Genomic DNA, 14,863 nt, shown 5'->3' with positions numbered 1-14,863 from the left:
TTACAGTTATGAAGTAACTGTAATTTTATAAAATATAATTTTATAAAATATATAATATAAATTATATAAAATAATGTTATGGTTGGGGTCACCAAAACATGAGGAACTGTATTAAAGTGTTGCAGCCATAGGAAGGCTGAGAAAGACTGCCCTACATGGTCTGTGTGGGTGGGTGTTAGGGTGCCGAGACAGGCAATCTGGCAAGGTACAGGTTCAGTAAGTGAGAGACTGTCTCAGAAAATGAGATGGAGAGTGACTGAGGAAGACAGCCAACTTCTTTTTTTAGTAAACACACACACACACACACACACACACACACACATACACCTACAGCATTCTAGAATACTACATTCTAAAAATTCTTATCTCTTCCTTCTCAGTGATAACCAAATGATGTTAACAATAACAACATTCAAGTTTTTCTAAAGTAATCTATCACTTCACAATTCTTATTTTGGAATGGTACAATGAATGTTTCTTGTACTTCTACAGTAATCAATCATTTTTCTTTCATATAACTATGGCTTGGAAATTTGTGTGAACTGTATTTCAAGCATAAACTTCAAATGCTGCTGAAATAAAATAAATCAAAAGAATCTGCTATTCTTCACCTGCGACTTTTTCACTATTCTTGTTATGATTCAAATGATGTAATATAATAAGTTGATTAATTGGTAGGATTCATATCCACAGACTGTTTGGACATAATATAAATAATTTCAATTAGGAAAATTAATGTATGTAATTATTTTAAAAATATGAATGATTTAATTTTTCATATTTCAAAAAATTATGTGAACTATCTTAGCATTTTTCACTTTCTATCTTCACAAAATTACAATGTTTGTTTTTTTGTTTTGTTTTGTTTTTAGACAGCATCTCATTTTGATATGGCCTCAAACTCATGATCAAACTTAGCATCACATGTGTGAAAACTTTTACACATCCAATTGATAACAACATTTTAAGACAAAGGAGAGAAATCAAAAGCTACACAGAGAACAAAGAAAATAGATGTACTAAGAAGAAGGGCCTGATGTTGCCTACAACTAAATATTGAATAAAAATATAATATAAAAGAAGTACATTTACATTATCTGGTAAAACCATGTCTATTATAGAATGTTTCCGTTCTCAGGCTCAAGATAGCTGTTTCAGTCTGTTTCTGACGGATCAGTCACTAATCAGGAGCATGGAAGTTGAACGCAAGAGGGAAGCTGTGTAGAGTTGCAGGTGTGGCTGGGCCATTTAGAGCAGTTGTTGCTCTTCCAAGGACCCTGGTCAATTCCCAGCACCCACATGGTGGCTCACGACCATCTGCACCTTCAGTTCCATGTGATCTGACTCTTTCATTTGTCCTCTCTGGGCACCAGGTATTCTTGTGATACACATACCTACATACTGCATATATACACACTTGCATACAAAACACTTACACATATAAAATAAATATAAAAGAAGAAAAAAGAGTAAGGTAGTGATGATGTGCTCAAATTATACTTCCTTAGCTGAAATAAATTAGATGAAGTCTCTATAAGATTGACATTTCTTCCTACCACAGTAGATTCTTGCCCCTGACTGGAGTTTCAAAGGTAATTTTGAGGAAGAAAGGTAAATCTGTTGAATATCAAATTCAAATGGTTCATACATTTTTCCAAAGTGGTTTTGCTGACATATTCTTGTTATCACTAGAATTTCAGCATAAACTTTTGACATACGCTTAGTAAAGGTTACTATGCTGTGGTGAAACACCATGACCAAAGCAACTTGGGGAGAAAAAGATTTATTTGACTTATACTTCCACATCACCATTCATCGTTTAAGAAAGTCAGGACAGGAGCTTAAATAGAACAGGAATACAGAGGCAGGAGTTGATGTGGAGGCCATGAAGGAGTGCTGCTTACAGGCTTGCTCTTCATGGCTTGTTCAGCCTGTTTTCTTATATCACTCAGAGCCACCATCCCAGGGGTGTCACCACTCACAATGGGCTAGACCATCCCCCAGCAATCACCAACTTTGAAAATGCCCTACAGGCTTCTCTATAGGCTGATACTATAGAGACATTTTCTATATTGAGGCTCCCTTCTCTCCCATGACTCTAGCTTATGTCAAGTTGGCATCAAAAAGCCAGCACAATGAGAAAATATTGACACTCAGCCACAGAAATTTAACATGTGCATGTATGTACAGTACATACATACAAACACCATACACATCTGTGATATCCTAGCTAAAGGGAGCAAAGCAAGCAAGTCAACTGCGTTGAATTCTTAGCAGCAAAAGTGAGAACAGCTGAAGTTGTAATTCAGTCAAGTCTTTCCCATTGGACAATGTAAAAAGAAAGCATTCAAAACTCTGCAGAATAAGGCAGATTTCCACGTCTTTGGGGGAATCTTTTGGGTCTGAAACAAAAATCCTTTAGACACAAATGACACATACTGGAACAAACCCCTACCCCTGCAAATCAATTATATTATTAATTTTGAAGGTTTTGAAGTCTTCAAAGACAAAAATCAATAAAGCTGTCATTTCCTGTTATTCAGGTCAATACTTAAATGATACTACAAGTGTTGATTCTTTTTTAAATTTTAAGCAATGCCTAGTTAAAATAAAATAACTACTCTCTAAAGAAAGTCAGAATTTCAAATTGCATTATAATTTCATGGGTAGTGTCTGATTTTTTTGATGATTGATGAGAAAAATCTACATAGTTATTTATGGGGGGAAAAGTCAGTTTTTGCCCAAATAATAAGGTATATAACTAATTCATTCAATGTGAGATATTGTTCTCATCTTTCCTGATGGACAGGACTTTAATACTTTCTTTATTTCTTTTTTAAACTAGGCATTGCTTAAAATTTAAAAATCTACCAGCACTTGTAATATCATTTAAGTCTTGGCCTGAGTAACAGGAAATGACAGCTTCATAGATTTTTTTTTCTTTGAAAGCTTTGAAGTACTGTTTTCAGCAGCCTTAGTTCCAAACTCCTCACCTGAAGCACATTACTACTCAGAGACAAAAAAAAAAAAAAAAAAAAAAGTATGTTCAAAGTATGCCATGTCTCCAGGATCAGTTCTTTAAAGTTTCTCCAGTGTTGTTTACTTACACTTTTAATGTTTTAGCATAGGTGAATATGACTTACACAAACACATAGTTGAGGGAGGAGGAACATGATTTAGGTTTTAGCACAAGCCTGAAACTTCAGCTAAACTGTCCGTTTATTATGCAAACCAACACGTTAATCTGCAGTTACTGAGATGCACATACCACCTGTATTGCTGAAGGCTAGACATTACAACACACAGGTGGGTAATCCTGTGAATGAAATGTAGGTCAAATTAGCCACCTGCAGGTGCAGTGCATCATGGAAGACATTTTTAGAAGCCATTTTCCTTATCATTTCAGGCCATCATTTACAATCCAGATGACAATATAAGTAAATAAGTTAAAAGTTTTATTATCTTTCAAATCTCTGAAGGATTTCTAAAATGGCTTCTCTTTAATTAGGTAGTATTAGAGTCACATTTCAGAGTCACAGCAATGGAAATAAAATACATTTGAAATAGAAAAGAAATCACTAAGAATGACTTCTTTTAAAATGCATCAAGACCTCATGCCACAGTGATCTTTGTGCCTGGAGTCCATCTTGTAAGCCAGCTACTATTTCAGTACACCAAACCAATGCTGCTTCCTCTACTTCATAGGTAAGAGAACTGAGACTGTTCTGATCTGAGCATCAAGATGACAGAAAGAAAAGATAAATAACACGGAAGATTTTGCTTCTAATACCTCAGTCTTCAAAGACAAAAATCTATGAATCAAGCTGTAGGTTCCTTTTTTTTCATTTTATAGAAAATAAATTTCCCTCTTCATATAAGGTATCCTGTTTAGGGTGTCCCCTCCATTTACTCCTCCTAGCTGCTCCCTACCTTGCCATCCATCCAGATTCACTCCCTTTCTGACTTTCCGTAGAAAACGAACAGGCTTCAAAGAGATAATAATTAAAATCAAATACAAGATAAAACAAAAGCAAACACAACCAGAATTGGGCAAAACTTGCAGTATAGTTGATCACACTATGAACCCCAAGACTGGGAACACCTGATTGTGGTTGTGTGGTTCAGCCCCAGCACACACCTTTAATCCATGAGCTTTCTGCTTCAGTGTTGTAAACAGGATTACACAGAGTTAACCCTAGGTCAAGAGGCAAAACAAGCAACCAGTTGACAGAAAGTGAACATAGGAACAAACAGAGAGTGAAAGGAAGTCTGGACTATGGATAGAGAGAAGTACAGGAAACAGAAAGGAGGAACATTCAGTTTGAAGGGTTTTCCTTCTGAGGTGTTGGCTGAGAAGGAAGGTCATCTCTGCCTCTCTGAGCTAGTAGATTTTTACCCCAGGATCTGGCTCCTGAGTCTTATATTGGTAAAGTCAAATGTTTGAGATTTTGTTTAAAAACAACACAAAACAAACAAACAAAAGGAAAGGAGCTCAAGAGAAAACATAGGAAAATGAGACCTATTCATTCATATATTCTGGAATCTCATAAAAATAAAATGAAAGCCATAATTATATATGCAAAGAACCTGGAGGTTAAAAGAGAGAAGAAAATAAATAAACAAAATAAAGTAATAGGATAAAATATAAGGAAAAAAAAGTACTGACATGACATTATGAGACAAAGAACCTCCAAAGACGCCATTGAGTTTATTTTCTATTGGCTGTCTACAGCTGGCCATGTATTAAGCTGCAGTTTAATCAACCATTTTACTAAAATGTGAACATGTTTTCTATAGAGATTCCAAAAAGCAAACCACAAGGTGGAAAAAGATTATGATATCCCTCATGTTACACTCTGAACTTTTATTAAGAGCAAAACATTAGAAGCAAGGTATTTTCTATTATTAACCAGCTAAACTACCCTTGATCAAAGTAAGCTGCAGTAAGTTTATGTCTATCTAAATATTCTAAATATTACATACATCTGTGTTATCTCTGTAAGACATAACATGAAATCCAGATGGGATAAAATATTCTTAAGAAGAATAAAGAAGGAGCACTTGGGAGCAGAGGCAGATGAATCTCTGAGTTCTAGGCCAGCTTATTCTATAGATTGAGTTCCAGAACAGCCAAAAAGACACAGAAAACACAAACAAACAAAAACAAAAAACAAAAAAAAAGTAAAAATGATCTAAGGCAATCAAGAACAAGTTTTTAAATCAAAATTTTGTTCACATTTTCATTTCTAGGTCATACAGCAGTCATAGCTCATCATTATACCTAGTTTATTTAAAAGAGAAGTTACTTAAAAACTCTTAACTTCACTATACAATTGAAAATAAAAATAACACAAAATAACTCTTGATAAATCAGGCAGCTGTTAGGCTGTGACTAGAAAGTTCTGTTGCCAGATGGCATTCTAAGTGTACTATGAACATCTCTTTTTTTTTTTTCATGATCAAATCCAGTGTATGCTGGATTACAGAAAAAAAGTTGGAGAGAAATATCATCTTGTGAAAAATTGCCTCATGAGACATCAAACAGATAATTGAAACTCCCTATAATAGTAACTGTGAAACATGATAAAGAATGTCTTAGAACATAAATAATTAAAGTTTGTTATCAGCTAAATAAAATGATTTAGTCACTTCCAGCAGAGAATGGCCCCAATGTTGACAAAAAGGAAATGAGGATCTGATAAAGAGATTTACAGCAATAAGGAGATTCAAAGGTGCCCAAGTCAAGTTGTCAGGAAATATAATCAGGGTAAACAAATAATAATTTTTCCATAAACCATAATTATTAGTAACTATATGTATTAAAATCTAAAATGAATGATGTCCCGTCCCGCGGGACTCAGTTATTCGTGGGGGTGAAGGGGGTCAATCCTGAAAAAGATGGGGGAGAGAGAGAAAGGACACAAGCAGACGGTTGCCGGTCAAGTGTCCCCTTTATTGAACTTTGGTGTTTCTTTTAAAACATGCTTTTGGCAGGGCGGGGGAGAGGGGCGAGAAAGGGAAGTAGTAGTGGAAAAATACCAAGACCCTTGGTGGGAAGTTCCCAAGGCTAAGAAGGTGGGTTAAAGAGTTACAAGGCCCAAAGATAACATCGGTGGTCACATCGGTGGTCACGGATGTGTCCCAAAGCAAACAGTTTTGGAAACAATGGGTTGTAAGAAGCTATGGCCTGCTGGCGCCCGGTGCTTATCTGGCAGATCAGGCCCTTAGGAAGGGTCCCAGGGCTTTGTTCCCAACAGAATGAAGAGTCTGAAGAAGGTCAAATGCATTCTCTCAACAAAGCATCAAAGGAAATAAAAAGCTATTGTCGATGCTATTGTTGTTTTCTGCCTCCTCAGCCTCCCTTTGCCTCCTTCCCAGTACATGAAGAACTTGACCCTTTTCTTAAGAACACACACCCTGTCATCCCACTGGAGCCCATAAAGACGTTTTTAGGGTGTAATCAATGAGATTATCATTAGCACACAAGACATCCAGTGTAAACTGAAACTTGGAATTACAGAAGAGAATAAATCAAGCGGCTGCACTTCCCACTGCTAACCTTTTCAAGTCTGAGCCCTGGAACACTGTGTGCTTGGAGTTTTACTTCTGTGAGTGTGGGAACTACTCTGCAACCCCTGCCCTTTCTCACAGTGTAAAATATTCGTAAAAAAATAAATAAATAAATAAATAAATAACTCAGCATATTTCCAGGCCATTTACCATGCTATACTAAAATGAAATTCATCCATCAAAACTGATCTTAAATTCAAATGTTATGGTGCAACCTTGTAATAAGGCACTCTGGAGGATCATCCATTTCAGGCTGGTCAAAGAGTAAAGCAAACACATTCACACACACACACACACACACACACACACACACATAAAACCTGAAACTTATCAAACATAAATATTTACATGTATTCATATTTATACAAATTTACTTGCTTTAGTAAGCTGGATAGAGATATTATTACATGCATATTCACTGTTAAGGATGGCATGAAAAGGCAAATTTTGAAATACTGTATGACCAGGCCTACAACAAATGCTCCATTTTTTTTTTCTTCTTTGAGCTTAGGTTTTTTTATTTATTTAATTATATTTTAGCAGAAAAAAAATTTTTTTTGAATTTTATTTTTTTCTTATCAGTTACATTTTATTAACTCTGTATCCCAGCCATGTCCCGATCCCTCATTCCCTCCCAGTCCCTCCCTCCCTCCCTCATCTCCACCGTGCCCCTTGCCAAGTCCATTAATAGGGGGGACCTCCTCCCCATTCATCTGATCCTGTTTTATCAGGTATCTTCAGGACTGGCTGCAAAGCCCTCCTCTGTGGCCTAACAGGACTGCTCCTCCCTTGGGGGGTGGGGAGGCCAAAGAGCCAGTCATTGAGTTCCTGTTAGAAATAGTCCTTGTTCCCCTCACTATGGGAAACCAATTGGTTACTGAGCTACCACAGGCTACATCTGAGTAGAGGTTCTAGGTTACATTAATACATGGTCCTTGGTTGCATGTCAGTCTCAGAAAAGACCCTGTCTAACTAGCAGTGTTTTCAAAGCAAAGACTCATGACCAAACCTTTGGCAGAGTACAGGGAATCATAAGAAAGAAGGGGAGTTAGTCTGATGAGGAAAGGATAGGAGCTCCACAAGGACCAGATATATCTGAGCTTAGGTTTTATTCAAGGCTAAGAAATTTCTATTTAGTAGTAAGATGGGACGGTTATAGGTGCAGCGATTGGCAGGTTCTCCTTTCCACATCTTTCAGCTGCATTCAGCCATATTCACTCAGTTCTATTGTGTTATACTCCCCAATCATGACAGACATGACAATTCCTGTCTTGAAAAACCCAAGCAAACAAACAAACCAAAAACCTGAGGTGTTGGGTAACTTCCCCAATTGCTACATGACCACTAAGACAGTAGCCCAACTTCATTAAAATATCATTTGAATTGTGCTTTGGACATTCCACCCAGCACACACACTTGTATACATGCACTCCCAGCAACTCACTCCCACCCCCACCACACACACGAGGCTTTTTATGGAGGATCATGGGAAAATAATCTAATGAGGAAGCCTATCTAAATGATTTTGGAGAAAAACAAAAGGCTCACCTTCTCCTATGTTACTTCTCATATATATTCATAAAACTGTGTTTAAATTTCATAATACAGAACACACTGAGCTTTTCTTTTCTCTTTGAAGGAGCCATTCATACCTATCTTTGGAGTGTAAGCACTGCTTTCCTAATTAAACTTTTTTTAATTTTTTTGAGATTATACTATAGTTACCTCATTCTCCACTTCCATTTCCTGTCTCCACACCCTCCCACATACTCCTCAGTCCCTTTCAAGTTCATGCTCTCTCTTTTCATTACCTATTGTAGCATGCATATTTGTATATACATATATATTCCTAAATACAATCCCCCAGCTATATACATTTTCAGAGCTAACAATGTGGCACTGGATAAACAAATCAGTGGGCTCTCCCCTGTGGAACACTATTTCTTCATAAACATTTGCTTAGAATGCTAAGTGTTGATAGGTGGGGCAAGATGGCGGTGCCGGGAGGACTCTCATTCTGAGGAGCAGTACAGCAGGATTGGCACAGTGACCAGCAATCAGAACTCGCGGCCATAAAACACAAGTGGTTGTGTTTCTCAGGTGAGAGGATACCCCACGGTGGGGGATTCGATCAGCTTTAACTCACCCGGCTAAACCGCAGAAGAGATCCCCGTTCCGCCAGGCGCTTGGTCGCCAGCCCAGAGCTACCCGCCAGCGCAATCTGGTCACAGTCCCAGGCTGAACTGTGGGCCCACAACACCATAGACTGGATTTCCCAGTCGAGAGATAACCCCACGGAGCAGGAAACAATTGGGACCGACCCCAGGTTACCCAGACATCCCCTGGAAAAGACTCGGGTTCCGCGGGTGCCCCAGGAGCCAGCATGGACCCAGAGCCGGGACAAAGGTGCCTGCACGGAGCCCTGCCTGCACGTGTGATTCGCTGCCTCAGATAGAACTGTGGGCACCAGGGCAACAGGGCACCAGACTGCGTGTCTCTGGCAGGAGGAAACCCCCAGCCGAGGGGGTCAGCCGCTCTAACGCTTAGGACACCCAGCACCAAAACACTTCCTGGACTCACGCAGACTCTAGTGCAGGCAGAAGCGCTGTGCTCTGCCGCCATTGTTGCGTTCCCCTGGGGCACTGGGACACACAGCTGCATCCTTGGACCTGCAGGAGCCGAAGAGCCATTACAGCAGCCCTCAGATACTGTGCCAGGGATCGGCCAGTTGTCCCTGGCTGGACTGCCAAAACTGTAGGAATCCCTGATCCTTCAGGGGGGCTGCACCCACAGCGTCTGGACCAGAGCAGTGCCTGCAGCCGCCATCCCAGACAGAGACACACAGCTTCTGGTCCAGAGTGAGGCACCCAGCCTCCAGACCAGAGCAGTGCCCCCAGGCACCAACTCAACCTAGGTGCACATTCTCCAGGTCCAGAGCAGAGCAATCAGCCTTTGGCCCAGAGACTTTCTGAGTGCACCTCCCACTTTCTCAGACAGAACTGTGCGCCCCAGGATAACAGACTGAATTTCCCTGTTGGGAGAAAACCTCACAGCTAGGGAATCAGCAGTCTCTTCAAGAGGACTGTACATGGAAATTTAGTGAGCAGCAGCACACTAAATTTATAACAAGAAACCCAGCAGTGGGGCAGCTGTCTTGAGAAATTTTATGGGTAAGAGGAGATCCCCCCCTGCCTAACATAGACCACAGCTACTACTCAGGGCTATAAACCTGAGGTGAGCAGTGGCAACTCCTGAGAAACACTGGCCATACAGTGACCATAACCAAAAAGCAGAGAAGGACTCCTTCAGGAAAAATCATTTTCCGGCCAAGGGGATACTCCCTACCTCAGGACTCCAGGAAGCACAGAAACTAACAGCCAAAACCTAAATCAGCCCAATGGGTAGAGGTCAGCATAAAGGCTCAACCAACAAAAGACAGAGCAATATGGCATCTCCAGAACCCAGCCATCCAGGGGCGAACAGCCCTGAACAATGCAGCATAATAGAAAATCAAGAAGATGACCTTACATCTATGTTGATGAAGAGAATAATAGAGGAAACAGATAAAATACGTAAAGAATTAGAGGAAGATAAAACCAAACAGATCATGGCTATCCGTAAAGAAATGGAGGAAGATAAAGACAAGCAGATTAGGGCCATCCATGAAGAAATACGGGAAGATGCAGCCAAACAGCTTGTGGCCTTCAGAGAAGAAATAATTAAATCACTGAAAGAAATCAAAGAGACAGAGTTGAAGGAACTAAAAGAAAAAGAGGAAAATACAAGCAGACAGGTGAAGGAAGTAAACAAAACAACTCAAGACCTGAAGATAGAACTAGAAAAATTAAAGAAAACACAAATGGAGGAAATAATGGAGAGGAAAAATTTAGGGAAGAAAACAGGAACTACAGAGGTAAGCATAACCAACAGAATACAAGAAATGGAAGAAAGAATATCAGGTGTAGAAGATACAATGGAAGAAATCGATGTATCTGTCAAAGAAAATGTGAAATCCAAAAAATTCCTGACACAGACCTTCCAAGAAATCCAAGACAATATGAAAAGACAAAACCTAAGAATAATAGGAATAGAGGAAAAAGAAGACTCCCTTCTCCAAGGTCCAGAAAATATTTTCAACAAAATCATTGAAGAAAATTTCCCCAAGTTAAAGGAGAAGCCAATAAGGATACATGAGGCCTACAGAACACCCAACAAATTTGACCAGAAAAGAAAATCCTCCCGCCACATAATAATCAAAACAGTAAGTATACAGAACAAAGAAAAAATACTAAAAGCTGCAAGGGAAAAAGGCCAAGTAACATATAACGGCAAACCCATTAGAATCACACCGGACTTTTCAACAGAAACTATGAAAGCCAGAAGGGCCTGGACAGATATCATGCAGACCCTAAGAGAACACAGATGTCAACCCAGGCTACTATACCCTGCAAAACTCTCAGTCCTCATAGACGGAGAAAACAAGATATTCAATGACAAAAACAAATTTCAACAATACCTACACACAAATCCAGCATTACAGAAGACACTGGAAGGGAAAATACAACCCAAGAAAATTAGCTTCTGTCAAGAAAACACAGGAAATAATTAACCTTACTACAGCAAAACAAAAAGCAACCAAGCACACAAACTTATGAACACAGCCAACAGCAAAATCAAAGGATCTAACCGCCACTGGTCATTAATCTCTCTCAACATCAATGGACTCAACTCTCCAGTAAAAAGACACAGATTAACAGAATGGATACGTAAACAAAACCCAGAAATCTGTTGCATACAAGAAACACACCTAAGACACAAAGATAGACATTACCTGAGGGTAAAAGGTTGGAAGATGACTTTCCAAGCAAATGGACCCAAGAAACAAGCAGGAGTAGCCATTCTAATATCTGATAAAATAGACTTTCAACCAAAATTAATAAAAAGAGATGAGGAAGGACACTTCATATTCATCAAGGGAAAATTCCACCAGGAAGACATCACAATCCTGAACATCTATGCCCCAAATACAAGAGCACCCACATTTGTAAAAGAAACATTGATAAAATTTAAACCACATATAGATCCCCACACATTAATAGTGGGAGACTTCAACACCCCACTCTCAACAAAGGACAGATCAACAAAACAGAAATTAAACAAAGAAACAATATCTCTGACAGAGGTCATGAATCAAATGGACCTCACAGACATCTACAGAACTTTGCACCCAAACACAAAAGAATTTACCTTCTTCTCAGCACCTCATGGAACCTTCTCCAAAATAGACCATATAGTTGGTCACAAAGCAAGCCTCAACAGATACAAGAAGACTGAAATAATCCCTTGTATCCTGTCTGATCACCATGGAATAAAGCTGGACTTCAACAACAACAGAAATAGCAAAAAGCCTACACACTCATGGAAACTGAACAACTTGTTACTAAATGACAGCTGGGTCAGGGAAGAAATAAAGAAAGAAATTAAAGCCTTTCTAGAACTCAATGAAAATGAAGACACAACATACCCTAACTTGTGGGACACAATGAAAGCAGTGCTAAGAGTTCATAGCACTAAGTGCCTTCAAGAAGAAATTCGAGACAGCTCATTCAAGCAACTTAATGGCCCACTTAAAAACCCTAGAAAAAGAAGAAGCAGACACACCAAAAAGGAGTAGACGGCTGGAAATAATCAAACTCAGGGCTGAAATCAATCAATTAGAAACAAATAAAACAATTCAAAGAATCAATGAAACCAAGAGCTAGTTCTTTGAGAAAATCAACAAGATCGACAAACCCTTAGCCAAGCTAACTAAAAGGCAGAGAGACACCACCCAAATCAACAAAATCAGAAATGAAAGGGGGGACATAACTACAGACACTGAGGAAATCCAAACAATCATTAGGACTTACTTCAAAAGTCTATATGCCACAAAATTTGAAAATCTAAATGAAATGGACAATTTTCTTGATCGATTTGACTCACCAAAGCTGAATCAGGACCAGGTAAATCAACTAAATAGTCCTATATCCCCCAAAGAAATAGAAGCAGTCATCAAAAGTCTCCCATCCACAAAAAGCCCAGGACCAGATGGCTTCAGCGCAGAATTCTACCAGACCTTCAAAGAAGAGCTAACTCCAATTCTCTTCAAACTATTCCACAAAATAGAAACAGAAGGAACATTACCAAACTCATTCTATGAAGCCACAATCACCTTGGTACCTAAACCTCACAAAGACTCAACAAAGAAAGAGAATTTCAGGCCAATCTCCCTTATGAACATTGATGCAAAAATACTTAACAAAATACTTGCAAACCGGATCCAAGAACACATCAAAGATATTATCCACTATGACCAAGTAGGCTTCATCCCAGGTATGCAGGGGTGGTTCAATATACGGAAATCCATCAATGTGATCCACCATATTAACAAACTGAAAGAAAAAAACCACATGATAATCTCCCTAGATGCTGAAAAAGCATTTGACAAAATCCAACATCCATTCATGTTTAAAGTACTGGAGAGATCAGGGATACAAGGCACATATCTAAACATAGTAAAGGCGATATACAGCAAGCCTATAGCCAACATCAAACTGAGCGGAGAGAAACTTAAAGCAATCCCACTGAAATCAGGGACAAGACAAGGCTGCCCACTGTCTCCATATCTCTTCAACATAGTGCTGGAAGTCCTTGCTAGAGCAATAAGACAGTCAAAGGAGATCAAGGGGATACAGATGGGAAAGGAAGAAGTCAAATTATCACTATTTGCAGATGATATGATAGTATATATGAGTGACTCCAAAAACTCTACCAGGGAACTCCTACAGCTGATAAACACCTTCAGCAAAGTGGCCGGATATAAAATTAACTCAAAAAAAAATCAGTAGCACTCCTGTATACAAAAGACAAAAGGGCTGAGAAAGAAATTAGAGAAACAACACCATTCACAATAGCCACAAATGACATAAAGTACCTTGGCGTAACCCTAACCAAGCAAGTCAAAGACTTGTATGAAAAAAATTTCAAGTCTCTGAAGAAAGAATTAGAGGAAGATATGAGAAGATGGAAAGATCTCCCATGCTCATGGCTTGGCAGGATTAACATAGTAAAAATGGCCATCTTACCAAAAGCAATCTACAGATTTAATGCAATTCCCATCAAATTGCCAACACAATTCTTTACAGACCTGGAAAGAAAAATTCTCAACTTCATATGGAATAACAAGAAACCCAGAAGTGCTAAAACAATCCTCTGCAATAAAGATCCTCTGGAGGTATCTCCATCCCCTATCTTAAGCTGTCCTATAGAGTAACAGTAATAAAAACTGCATGGTACTGGCATAGAAACAGAATGGTGGATCAATGGAATCGAACAGAAGACCCAGAAATAAACCCACACACTTACGGACACCTGATTTTTGACAAAGATGCCAAAACCATACAATGGAAAAAAGATAGCATCTTTAACAAATGGTGCTGGTCCAACTGGATGTCTACATGTAGAAAAATGAAAATAGATCCATACTTATCACCCTGCACAAAACTGAAGTCCAAGTGGATCAAAGACCTCAACATAAAACCAGACACATTAAATCGGCTAGAAAAAAAAGTGGGGAATACCCTAGAACTCATTGGTACAGGAGAAAACTTCCTGAACAGAACACCAACAGCACAGGCTCTAAGAGCAACAATCAATAAATGGGACCTCATGAAATTTCTGTAAAGCAAAGGACACCGTCATCAAAACAAAGCGACTGCCTACAGATTGGGAAAGAATCATCACCAACCCTCTATCTGACAGAGGACTCATATCCAATATATATAAAGAACTAAACAAGCTGAAAAGCAACAAACCAAGTAATCCACTTAAAAAATGGGGAACAGAGCTAAAGAGAGAATTCTCTGCAGAGGAATATCGAATGGCAGAGAAGCACTTAAAGAAATGCTCAACCTCATTAGCCATTAGGGAAATGCAAATCAAAACAACCCTGAGATTTCACCTTACACCCATCAGAATGGCCAAGATGAAAATCTCAAGGGACAACACATGCTGGAGAGGTTGTGGAGAAAGGGGAACCCTTCTCTACTGCTGGTGGGAATGTAAACTGGTACAACCACTCTGGAAATCAATCTGGCGCTTTCTCAGACAACTAGGAATAGCGCTTCCTCAAGATCCAGCCATACCACTCCTAGGCATATACCCAAAAGAGGCGCAAGTACACAAAAAGGACATTTGTTCAACCATGTTTGTAGCAGCTTTATTTGTAATAGCCAGAAGCTGGAAACAACCCATA

Source organism: Psammomys obesus, unplaced genomic scaffold (genome assembly GCF_907164565.1).
Source record: "Psammomys obesus unplaced genomic scaffold, mPsaObe1.curated_primary_1811, whole genome shotgun sequence".
NCBI lineage: Eukaryota > Metazoa > Chordata > Mammalia > Rodentia > Muridae > Psammomys > Psammomys obesus.
Note: the sequence above shows the minus strand (reverse complement) of the source record.